The sequence below is a fragment of the Scyliorhinus canicula genome, chromosome 9 (assembly GCF_902713615.1).
Source record: "Scyliorhinus canicula chromosome 9, sScyCan1.1, whole genome shotgun sequence".
NCBI lineage: Eukaryota > Metazoa > Chordata > Chondrichthyes > Carcharhiniformes > Scyliorhinidae > Scyliorhinus > Scyliorhinus canicula.
The window spans coordinates 4929885-4943542 of record NC_052154.1 but is presented as its reverse complement, the minus strand read 5'-3'; the positions used below and the strand labels follow the sequence as shown (position 1 = coordinate 4943542).

The 13658-nt window shown below is 43.5% G+C and overlaps 1 protein-coding gene across 2 annotated transcripts in view; it reads right to left on the bottom strand.

Moving 5' to 3' along the window:
• The window catches only part of dync1li2 (dynein, cytoplasmic 1, light intermediate chain 2), a 95897-nt gene that overhangs the window by 62608 nt on the left and 19631 nt on the right, over window positions 1-13658 (bottom strand). The gene's annotated exons all lie outside the window — the stretch shown is intronic.

Below are 13658 nucleotides of genomic sequence, written 5' to 3'. Positions count from 1 at the left end.
TCGCCTACTTCTGCATTGTAGGGATTCTATGGATCGCTCTTTCATTTTACATATAGACACCAGAACAAAACAACAGTCCAAAGGGTCATTGAAAATAGCACAACTAACAAAACCAGAACCACTGAAGATAGATAAGAGCACCTAAATGAACAACATCAAGGCACATTGGAGCTGGATTGGCACACAGGATATAAGAAACAGTGGCAACATGGATGTAAAATTGGTTGTGTAATAGGAAACAGATGTCAATGGATATTTTTCAGGCTAGAGGAAGGTTTGCAGTGGTGTTCCCATGGTGTGGATATTGGGGCCCTTGCTTTCCCTGATATATTTTAATGATCCATATCTTGGTGCTCAGGGACAGTTTCAAACTTTGCAGGTGACACAGAACTTGCCTGTGAGGAGGGCAGGGTCAGACTTTAAAAGGATGTTGACAAGTTAGTGGAGTGGGCAGACAGGTATCAGATGAAGTCAATGCGGAGAAGTGTGAGGTGATACATTTTAGGAGGAGGAACATGGAGACACAATATAAAATAAGGGGTAATAATAATAATCTTTATTATCACAAGTAGGCTTACATTAACACTGCAATGAAGTTACTGTGAAAAGCCCCTAGTCGCCACATTCCGGCGCCTGTTGGGGTACGCTGAGGGAGAATTCAGAATGTCCAATTCACCTAAGAAGCACGTCTTATGGGAGGAAAAAAGGCTTTTACAATATGGTGCAAACTCCTTAACAGCAGTGGTTGATTTCCCGCTGACACACACGTCACCAGTGATCGCCCTGTAATCTGTCTCAGAGACATTGAAACGGTGCCTGAACAAATCAGCAGTCACGCAACATCTTAGAAGTCTATCATAGCACTTTGATTGTAATTTGGTCGCTTCTCGGCCTTTTGGCCAAGATCAAGCCCAAGATGAGGTGCAATGCCTTTTATTGGCAGCTTGGATCTTGTACGTCTCTCTTGTGGAGACCATGAATTGGATTAAATTTGAACTGAATTTTGGAGCAAGCAATTAAATGGATTAAGGGCTTGCCCTGCCCATGCTTCGTAACTTTAAAGATGGAATAAAGAATTTTAAAAATTGTTCTTGGTGGTTGCTGCTCATTCCTCAAGATTAAGATCTGGATTGAAATGCCCCTCTTAGCTTTCTGGAATGGAACATTGTTGACTTCACAAAGTGTTATGTTGCACTGCACACAAACAACATGCCTTCCCCCTCTGCTGCCAGTTCAGAAAGACAGATACACAGAGTTTAAAAATAAAGCCAAAGACAGAACCCCTAAGATTTATCCGATAATATAAAATACCCGAAACCAAGCTTGAAATTCTATCAATGCTAACCACAGAATATCTCATGGCTTAAACAGAGACCAAAGAAACCCTTTGCAAATTTACAGAAATTCTTTCAGAAGACAATTGCATTTATTTTGTACACTAATCTAAGCATCGAATGCAGCAACGGACAGTCAGAAATCTGTTTGAACATAGCTTTCAGTGCAGTGCACCTCCCTCTCAAAGCAAATAATTCAGTATAATAGACTGATAAATTATCCAAGATTACCCAAACAATGGTCATTTATTCATGGTGGAGAGATGATCAGTTACACCCATAGCAAATGGAAATAGTCCTGCAAATACAAATTTGCTCCAATTTCATAGCTCCACTTTTAAACCAACTCCAGCTGTGTAAATCATAGGCTTGTAGAGACACAATAAACTCAAGGTAGCGCCTTCCATTTATCATAGAATCCCTACAGTGCAGAAGGAGGCCATTCTGCCCATCGAGTCTGTACCGGCCCGTGGAAAGAGCACTCTACTTAAGTCCACCCCTCAACCCTATCCCCATAACTCCACCCAACCTTTTGGACATAAAGAGGCCAACCCACCTAACCTGCACATCTTTAGACTGTGGGAGGAAACCCGAGCACCTGGAGGAAACCCACGCAGACACGGGGAGAACGTGCAAATTCCACACAGAAAGGCACCCAAGGTCGGAACTGAACAGGGTCCCAGGCACTGTGATGCAGCAGTGCTAACTACTGTGCCACCATGCCGCCCATAAACAGGCTCCTCTTTTCACTCACCCACTCAGCACATTATAAACATCCCACTGTACTGGAGTGCAAGCAAATTTGAAAGAGATGATGAGTTGCGATCGAAAGCTTTAAAGAAAACCAGAGAGCAGGATTCAGAGGAGTGGGGGAATGGGGCACAGGGAGAAAATCTCGGATTGGGAGCACTAAGTAACTGAAGGCGCAGCCATCATTGATGTAGCCAGAGGGAAATCTGGAGTCAGAGGGATAAAGTTGAAGAGACTGCAATTACAGCACGGTAGCATGGTGGTTAGCATAAATGCTTCACAGCTCCAGGGTCCCGGGTTCGGTTCCCGGCTGGGTCACTGTCTGTGCGGAGTCTGCACGTCCTCCCCGTATGTGCGTGGGTTTCCTCCGGGTGCTCCGGTTTCCTCCCACAGTCCAAAGATGTGCGGGTTAGGTGGATTCGCCATGCTAACTGTGCTGTACTGTTCTATGTTCTACACTGTGGGATTTGGAATCAACATAGGCCAATGAGAACAGGGGACAGGAAAGTGGGATGGGACAGGAAAGTGGGATGGCACAGGTAGGATATGGGTTTGGATTAGTTTTATATCAAATGGCCACAACCATTGATGAGAAGTTGTGTGATCTAATTAATTTAAGATGGAATGAATAGTGCAAGATAAATAAACTATTTTTTCAGTGAGCGATTCCAAAAAAGAACTCAAAACAAAACTCAAAGATTAAAAAAAAAGAACAAAGGGATTGCCTATGGAAATCACATCTCAAAAGTGATTATTGGAATTTGTTTTAACAGAAATTAGTTAGAACAGTGGAATTTTTCTTTATGTTAATTTATGGGATGCAGGTGTCGCTGGCTCGGCCCAGCATTTATTGCCCATCCCTAGTTGCCCTCGGGAAGGTGGTGGTGAGCTGCCTTCTTGAGCCGCTGGAGATAGGTATACCCACAATGCTGTTAGGGGTTTAAAAAAAAAATCTTAGCCTTCTGCCAGTTATGACTCCAAAAACGGATAGTTGTCTCTCCGATCCCCACGGACGTCAATTTTATTAGGGCCCCCTGATGCCACACTCAGTCAAACACAACCTCGATGTCAACGGCAGTCACGCTCACCGTTGGAATTCAGCTCTTTCATCGCTGTTTGAATGAAGGCTGCATTGAGTGTAGAGTTAAGTGGCTTTGGCAGAACCCAAACCCAAGCCTTATGACTAACTGCAATGAGATAGCTCTGCTGACGACAACTTCCGTCATTTGGCTGGTAATAAAGAGTCGATTGATAGTGTGCTGGGGTAATTGGCTGGGCCAGATTGATATTCCTTTTGGGGTCAGGACTTACCTGGGGCAATTCTCCACACCATCAGGGTGCCCTATCTGCACGAGATCAGCTTTGGCCAGCAGCTAGCTGTGGGACAAATGTTTAAATTGAAAATGTTTCATCTTGTCCTGCACGCCCAAGTCTCCGAAATGAGCATGGCCTACACTGTGATTATCCTGATCAGTGATGAAGTGCAGCACTCCCACAAGTCTTTCATTATCACAGCTGTTAATGTGGCAACTCTCACTCCTCATTTGCATCAATTTCCATTTTCTTTCATTTGTTTTTGTTAACTTCATTCATCTAATTTCTTTTACAGGATTCTGCTGATGCTGCTGCACTTGCCGGGATGACAGTCACTGCATTCGAAAGTAATTCACTGCATGAAGCGCCTTCATGGATTGGTATACGGTGATGTGAAAATACAAGCATTTTTCAAACATTCTTCAAAACTAAAACTGGATAATTAGCTAACTCTCTGTTCTCAGTGGATGGAGTTCTCAAGTTTCTTCATCCAAATGAGACAGAGGAAACAGACACATTATGTTCGCAAACCATACTGCTACTCCAGCACATCAAGTCACACCCTCATCATCTCTCCAAAATTAGATCTGTTACTTCCCATTTCACAGACTGTTGGTCTACTGTGACAGATATTATATAGATGAAATATGGGAGTTGAAAGAATGAAAGGCATTATCAACCAATAATGGGGTTATAACACCAACCAATAATCACTGAACACTTACTTCAGCCACAACCCACACCAGCTTGGCTCAGTTGGCACCCAGTGTCCGCCACAAAAGGACACGGGTTTAAATCCACACTCAGACTTGAGCAGATAAGAGAGGTTGCCATTGCAGTGCAATCCTGGGGGAGTGCAGCATTGTTTCAAGTGCTATCCTGTGGATAGGAGGTTAACTTTAGATATTACTCGGGAGACTGTGGAAGATTTTGTCCTGGCTGAATCTTCCCTCAGCCAGTACCAAGCAGCCGAGCCAAATCATTCATCTCTTCGTTATCTGTGGGACGTTGCTGCAGCGACACTCGCATTATTCCAAAACAGTCTGCATGTGATGTACATATGTACTGTGGAGTTTTACTGACAGATATTGTATATATGCCAGTGACAGATTCTTCCCAGTATGTTTCTTGTATATATGGGGATTCCAGAGCTTTGGGTCTTGTCTGCTTCTTCAGGTCGACATAAAACAATCGACACTACCATCTTTAGAAATGAAAGTTAAATGCACCACGGTTCACATATTTAAATGGTTGCAGAAAGTGAGTAAGTATATCATATTCCCACCCCCATCAAGGAGTCAAAGCATTTAGAAAGAGGGAAAATTCAAAGGAAAAAGACGATCTCGCGCCACTTTGTGTCACTGACCAGCATGAACAAGCTACGCTACCCATTCACTTCTCATTTTGACAAAGAAAAATGTAAATCTGCTTCTAGCTTTCATTCTGATGGTAATCTTTCCAAAGAGGATTAGGCATTCAGCAGCAAGGACCGTCTATGATGTCATCTCATTGGCAGCCACTACTTTGTATTCAAGAATACAAGCTTTGTGTTGGGTGCATGAGCTCATCTTTGAGTGAGTAAATTTGAGTGCGTACCTACCCCCTGAATAAAACAAGCAGTTGGGACACTTTGCTGACCCTGCTATTCTGTGAAATCTTTCGGGCGTCTTGGGAAAATCTGCACAGCCTTGTGTATTTGATGCCAATGCTTTCCTGGATTTACACAGTGGCTCGTATCTGCTGCCAGAAAATGTAACACCTGCCAGCGTTGCAGTCACCGAGAACAAGGCAAGTGCCACCACGAGGGAGGCACCAAAGCATAGGTGACAGACCTCCTCAGGAGAGCAGAGAGAAAGACACAGAGGATGTCATGCATCTTTACGGTCAAGCACAAGGGCATTCTCCCTGGTTTGCAGTAGCCATAGCACAGGCTTTATTATCAAAGAAAGTCCTAGATTCAATTCTCTGTGTCAAGTAAACAGAGTTCCGCAGGAACAGCAACTGGAGTGCTACAACTTGGTCTCAGTACCTGTAACGTGAAGTAACTGGGATGGAAGGAACTGAGGGAGGAAAAAACAATGTCCTGAAATCTGGAATGCTATCCAGTGATGCTTGGATATAAAGTATACATTTGAGTCTACTTAGTTGGGAAGCCCTTGATAGTCACAAGACAGTGCTAGCTGCCTGGAGTTATTTGAAGATTGGTCTAGATATCAGGGGTTCCCGGCACTCCTGGAAAAGAAAATGAGCAAAATTCATAAATCTGTTCTAAATAGCTAAAGAAGTAGCTAATAGAGCACATGTCTGACCTCTTGGCCAAGCAAGGTGGAGGGAAGGAAGGAGAAAATCCAAAAGAGGAGAACCTAGGGCGAGGGGAACCTAACTGTTACCATAACGTAATCAGAATCTAGCAGACAGTTCTCATAAAGAATACCTGGGTAGGGGGAAACCAAAACATGTCCTGAATTCTGCCCAATAGCTCAGATTCTTTACTGTATTGCTTTGAGCTCATCTGAAGAAAACAAAACAAGATAAAGTTCTTGCACAAAAGGTGCTGCCACCAGCACTTCACTTCCCAGACCCAGCACAGCCAAGGGGAAGAGTTAAGCAGAAAGGATCTCATCAGAGCTGCAGACAGCCATTGGCCCCGGTAGCCAGAAATGTCAGTGTCTCCACTTCACTCACAGCAGTGAGGTGATACTATAATAGAATCAGAATCATTTGGCCTTTCTTTGTTATTTCCGACTGCCGCAGAAACTATACCACCTATGCAGTACTATCCAGTGTCATGTGAGAATACCTTTAAGAAATGGGTGCTTATCAGTGATGTCAGAGAGTGGGTGGAGCTGGGCTGTCTGTCAGCTTTTTACTTTCGTTTTAGGCTGTTTGCTGCAGGGTGTGTTTTAGTTTTGTTTTCAAGCTGGATAGCTGCAGTCACAGCCAGGTGCATTAGTCTCTCTCTGTAATCTAAAGACTGTAAATCGATCCTTTGGTGATTTAAAACTAATAACTGCTATCAATAGTGAATTTAAACCTGATCTTTGTGTTTTAAAGGTTTTTTTAAAAGTCTTATGGATGTTAAAAAGAAAGCTTAAGGATTACTTAGTGTTGTAGTCTTTGGGGGTTATATTTGAATTGATGGTTGCTAAGATGTTCACTGTATGTTTTAAAAAGGTTAACTTGAGTTCATAGAATAAACATTGTTTTGCTTCAAAAAATACTTTTCCATTTCTGCTGTACCACACCTGTAGAGTGGGCCGTGTGCTCCCCATACCACAATCTATTAAAAGTTGTGGGTCAGGTGAACTCCATGAGACACTTTGGGGTTCTCTAAACCCTGGCCCATAACACCAGTGATAAAAAATTCCAACACAAGGCACCATGTTAAGAGACATTTAACATGACCGAAGTAGCCAATGGAGCAGATAGCGAGCAACTATTTCCTCCAGTGGGGAGTCCAGAACAAGAGGGTATTTACATAAAATTAGAGGCAGACAATAGTACCTGTACTGAAGACTCGTGCTCCTGAATTGACTGCACCCTTAGCCAAGCTGTTCAGTACAGCTATAACCCTGCAATGTGAAAAAGTGTCCAGGAATATCTTATCCAAAAAAAGTAGGACAAATCCAAACAGGCCAATTGCTGTTCTGTCAGTGTACTCTCGATCATCATTATCAAAGTGATTAGGGGGTTGCCGCCAGCACTGTCAAATGGTACTTGCGCAGCAATAACCTGCTCACTAAGGCTCGGTTTAGATGCTGCCAGAGCTCCAGGCCTGGTCCAAAAAAATGGATAAAAGTTGAACACAAGAGGCGAGGCTGACCGCCCTTAACATGAAGGCAGCCTGCTGAAGCTGGGGGCCGTCAATCGATAAACTCAAAACTGAGATTAATAAGGCTTTTTTAGGCAAGAGTATGAAGGGTAATGAGACCAAGTTGGGCATGTGGAGATACAAGTCAGCCACGATCGAATTGAATGCTGAAACATGCTCAATGGGGGCGAATGGCCGACTCCTATTCTCAGTCCACACTCCCCCAATTCTCACTGACCCATCTGCATCAAAATTCAAGGTACTAACCTGGAATGCGAGCCTTCACAGGGTGAAACTAGACTGAGTTACATAAACCTTGTTTGTATTCACCTGAATTTCAAAGTTTGAGGGGGTTCTAATCAAAGTTTTAAACTGATGAAGGAATTTATTTGATAGGATTGATGGAGAATCTATTGCTTCGAGGGACATCCAGAACAAGGATGTTAGGGCAGCACGGTAGCATTGTGGATAGCACAATCGCTTCACAGCTCCAGGTTCGATTCTGGCTTGGGTCACTGTCTGTGCGGAGTCTGCACATCCTCCCTGTGTGTGCGTGGGTTTCCTCCGGGTGCTCCGGTTTCCTCCCACAGTCCAAAGATGTGCGGGTTAGGTGGATTGGCCATGATAAATTGCCCTTAGTGTCCAAAATTGCCCTTAGTGTTGCATGGGGTTACTGAGTTATGGGGATAGGGTGGAGGTGTTGACCTTGGGTAGGGGGTAGGGTGCTCTTTCCAAGAGCCGGTGCAGACTCGATGGGCCGAATGGCCTCCTTCTGCACTGTAAATTCTATGTAAAGAAAGGGGCTGTAATCCGGAAATTAAAGCCAGTCTATTGAGTGGAATTAGGATTAGTGTGGAGTGGAAATTTGGCAATCTTCAAGTCCCTCAACGCCAAAATGATTGTGTGCGCTTGAGAGTAATAGAGAGTTTCAAGACCGAGATCAATAGATTTTTGTTAAATTAGGGTATCAGGAGTTATGGGGAACAGGCAGATAAATGAAGTTCGAGTTCAACTGCAATTGAAGAGACTGGCAAAGCAGGTCTGAAAGGATCAATGCGAGCCTTTTGTCACTGTTAACATCCCATCGGTCAGAGTTTACATGTTTTCATGGCATGGCTACTTCAACGTGCATTACTATCAGGCCCATTCAAAAATCACTTTTGATGAACAATGCAGCTACAGCAAGCAAACTCTGAACAGTTTCAATCCCTAATGTTCCACTGAGATGTGCAGAGATTAGAGACTGCAGGAAAAGATGCTTGCAAGATGCTTGCAAGACAGACAGGGCAGTGCAAACAAAAGAGGTGGTGTCTGCTTAGTTACTGTCGTCCTGCAACCTTTTTTTGAATTTAGAGTACCCAATTATAAATATTTTTCCAATTAAGGGGAAATTTAGCGTTGCCAATCCACCTAACCTGCACATCTTCGCATTGTGGGGGTGAAACCCACGCAGACACGGGGAGAATGTCCACACGGACAGTGACGCAGGGCCAGGATTTGAACCCGGGTCCTTGGCGCTGTGATGCAGCAGTGCTAATCACTGTGCCGCGTGCTGCCCTTCCTGCAACTTTTAATTCCAGTTTTTAATTTGCCATGGTGGGATTTGAACCCAGGTCCCTGGAGCATTACACTGGGTTACTACTGTAGTCCAGTGACAATACCACTATGCCACTGCCTCCCCAGCCGGTCTGATGCCACAAAACACTGGTTCATCAATTCTTCAACAACAGGATTCATTATTCGTGCTCACCCTGAAAACAAAATACAGTACTGGAGGCCATTCAATTTGGATTTGGTTGAACTGCAGCCTAATGCCATACTCCTTCGCTCTAAGTCTATTAGTACATTCGGTTAACAAAAATCTATCAATTTCACACCAAAATTTACAGTGACCGAGCATTAATTGCCATTTGGAGAAGGAAATTCCAAAATTCTACCAGCCTTTTCATTTGGAAGCGTTTCCCCATTTCAGTCTAGGTCTGATTTTTAAGACTATTCCCCCCTCACCCCACCCAGACACACCAGTTTCTCTCTATCTAACCTGTTTCCTGTATCAAATCATCTCTTAACTTTGTAAATTCCAGGGACCACGACTCTAGTGTCGGTAATCGCTCCTCATAATTTAACTCCAGGACTATTCTGGTAAAGCAATGCTGCACTCCCTCCAAATCCAATATATATTTACCCAGATATGATGCCCAGAGCTGCTCACGATACCCATGGTGTAGTCTAACCAGGGCTTTGTACAACTGAAGCATGACTTCTACCCATTTATATTCTAGTTTCCAGATATCAACCCCAACGCCACAAGTCACTTTGGACCTCCACCGTTTGTACCTTTTCACCATTTAAGTACCCTGTTCTGTCCTTTTCCGTACAAAGTAAATTTTATGCCCTCATCCACACTGTTTAAAATGTTAAATGATATTGGAAAATGTTGATGAATGGCTATCACAAAGTCATAATAAATACAGTGAATAGTTGAGGTCCCAGCACCAATTGGTGCAGGACACCACTACTGTACTCAAATCCAGCCAATGAGAATATTGCACATTATCCTTCATCTGTCTCTTGTTGCTCAGCCACTTCCCTAACCAACTCAATAATTTGCCTTCAATGTCTTTAGCGAACAGGCACTTACAAGAGATTTTACCAAATGCCTCCTCACGTCCACATAAACAACAACTCACTTCTTCAAAAGCTGCATGATCTTTTGTTGTTGAGCTCTGGATGAGTTCCAGAGATTTCCCCAAACTGATGAGCTCATTGCCCCAGAGTGCTTTGGTGTCAGGGGAGTAACCAGCTAGTGGGAAGTGCTCAGTGGGAGCAGAGATGGGCGGGCTGCAGGCTTAACCAAGCGACAGCCTACCTACTTCCCATTTTAAGCAAGCTTTTTAATACCTTAAATAACTAAAACAATCGTTAAAAAAAAGTGAAGAAACAATATGCCAGAGTTAAAAAAAACAGCAAGAAGTCAGGCAGCCAAAGTAAACTGCATTATCAAACTATTATGGTGCCAGGGTCCTCTAGTATTTCCAGAAGGGATGTGCTTTGCACATTCAGCTTAATTGTCTTATATGGTAGGGTACATCTGAAATCTGCGAGGGCCTGTCTGAATTGTGTTTAAATCTTGCACGGGACAAAACCACAACCATCTCATGTAACAGTAACAAAAGCAGAAAATCCTGGACAATCTCAGCAGGTCAGCATCTGTGGAGAGAGAACGGTGGAGAGAGAAGGGAGCTAACGTTTTGAGTCACCCCACTTGGGCCATCTGTTCCCTGTTCCTAGTTGTCTTTTGACACACCGCTTACATTTGTTCTGCCATTAACACATTCTAATCTCTTAATGTGGCACTATCAGCACCCTTCATAGAATTTAGAATGCAGAAGGAGGCCATTCGGCCCATCGTGTCTACACCAGCCCTTGGAAAGAGCATCCCACTTACACCCACGTCACCACCCTATCCCCGTAACCCAATAACCCCACCTAACCTTTTGGACATTAAGGGGCAATTAATCAGGAAATGTATCAAAGAAAAAGAGAGATCCTATAAAGTGGCCAAAAGCACTGGGAAATCAGAAGATTGGGAAGGCTACAAAAACAAACAGAGGTTAACAAAGAGACAAATAAGGAAGGAGAGGATCAAATATGAAGGCAGGCTAGCCAGTAATATAAGAAATGATAGTAAAAGTTTCTTTCAATACATAAGAAACAAACGACAGGCCAAAGTAGACATTGGGCCAATTCAAACTGATTCCGGAAGGCTAGTGATGGGAGATGAGGAAATGGCTGGAGAACTTAATAAGTACTTTGCGTCTGTCTTCACCCAGCATATGATGTCATTACCATATGCCAAAGGTCTGTGAACTTCAATTTTTTGTTTGTAAAATGGCAAGATGAAAAGGAAATGATTTTCGATCATTGAAATTTACTTCCTTGTCTACTGTCTACTGAATGATCAATGATTAAGTAAATATACACAGAGTGAATTCACCTGAACTGTGCCAGGTGCTTGCTCACAAAATGATACACTGATGCACTGTAACCACATCTTTGGCCAATCAGTGATTTTGATTGGACAACACTGGACTGGGAAAATACAATAGCTTTGACTAAACACGGCCAATGAGAATGACACAGAGAGAAAGTGCAAACTCCATACAGACAGTCACTAGATGCCCAAATCGAATCCTGTACCCTGAAATGGGTGGGAGGGTGATCTTGTACAACAGACCTCTGACAATGGTCTGTACAGCACATGGTACCAGCCCAGCATTCGCCCTTGCACCATTTATTTGATCTTGTTGACATTACACCATGACTTTCTCACCTTCTGTAAGTACCACCCATTCGAATAAAAGTAGTTGCTGAAGCCAAAGACAAAATTTCCCCAAACTTACTGAGAATGGAACAAACAGCAGTGTCAGAGCAATAGAGCAAGAGGCTGTGGCTTATCCGTTAGTCATTGGGCTGAAGTTCATTCATATTCCAGCCATGCGCAGACAAACGCCAGTCACGCGCAGACTAGAATAAGTAGAAATCTGGGCTTCCCTTAAAAAATAACAGAGCTGGTATTAAAAAAAAACAAATCTAATTATAGATTACCGTTAAATGTTGCACCTGGATGGAGATCACTGATTACATTAAAGTGGTCACTAAGAATCTCTATTTCGTTGGCTCTTTTAGTGGTCCTACAATGTCAGAGCATCACCAACTAAGAAAGCTCTGAAGAAAGCTCCTGTGAAGGGCGGCAAAAGGAGAAAGCGAAGCAGGAAGGAGAGTTACTCCATCTACAAAGTGATGAAGCAGGTTCACCCCGACACCTCCTCCAAGGCCATGAGCATCATGAACTCGTTGGTCAACGATATTTTCAAGCGCATTGCGGGTGAGGCTTCCTGCCTGGCCCATTACAACAAGCGCCAAACCATCAGCTCCTGGGAGATCCAGACCGCCGTGCGCCTGCTGCTGCCCGGGAAACTGGCCAAGCACGCCGTGTCGGAAGGGACAAAGGCGGTGACCAAGGATGATAAGGGAATAGCGTAGATGGGCTTTAGAGGGGTATCACAGGTCGGCGCAACATTGACGGCCGAAGGGCCTCTACTGCGCTGTAATGTTCTATGTTGCAAGTTAGTTATAAAATTTAACAGCACCTCCTTTAACTTCACATTATAACTCCTGAAGAGCCTTGGGACATGGAGGGGAAAAGGTTGCCAACATGCCTTCAAAACTGCTTTATACATTCGTGTGCAGTGATAAAGGGGCACCCATCACAAACAACATCAACATAAAAGCTTCTATAACTGACGTTCAGCTGCACTCTAATTTCCCCAGGTTAGGGTCAGTGATTCTCAAATGTGCAAGAGTCACTTTCTCTGCAAATTTCACTGAGAATTCCACTTGTTAAACACAGATTTTCCAATTCATGCTGGGAACCAAAATACTTTCATTCCTGATCTGGGGAGGCCCATTAATGGAAAGATGGGAGACTAGATTCTGATGGTTATTCCCCTGAGGTCATTCCCTAAACTACATAATGTGCATTGTCACTCTTATGATATCATTGGTTCAAGCGTGGAACCATTATACTCTAGGGTGAAGCCACAAAGGTGGAAAACACTATATATCAGTCATTTCTTGTGATGCTGCAGCGCAGTTTTTCATACCAAGGATGCAGAGACTTCACAGTCAGCCAGTGACATTGGTTTGGTTCAGGCCCAGATGCCAGAAAGGAAAGGTGCATTTCATCAACCAGCGTCTGAAACATAAAACTGATACAAACTGCAGCCTCTCAAGACACTTAGCTGGTAAAGGCAGTCAGAGGGCCTCGAGTGTCCCAGATTGGACTTTCGTGTTTAGTATGTGCTGATCTCAGCCAGGGGAGTGCTGGGGGCATTATCAAATAGTCTCTGCTACAACAGGTCCTTATGAACACCATCTTATGTCGGAACCAGGGTAGATTGTAGGTTACCATGGACGGATGAAAAATCTTTATATTTTTTGAGAACGTGAAGCCACAAACTCTTCCTGAATGTAATTTCATAATTAGTCATGGTGGGATCTGAACTCAACCTCCAGGTTGCTAGTCCAGTGCCATAACTACCAGGCTGACCCCCAACCCCATGATTCTTCTAACTCCAGCAGCACCATTGAATATCACAGGATGTAGCTCAAGGGACAAGGCATTCTAGTAGTTAAAACAATTATTTCAATTCATCCAGTTTATTTGTCGTTCTCCCTGAACCCCCAGACTCCTTTTTATGCAGTATTACATAAAGAAAACCCAAATCAAAACTTCATAATCCAACAAAACAAAATGTTTTGATCTTCTTCTTCGAGGCTCCGTTTCAGAATATCAAAAGTAACCTATCTAACAAACCCCATCACTACAGTTGAGATAATAACATTGCAGGGTGGACACCACTACAAGCAGTCATTACAAAACAGGG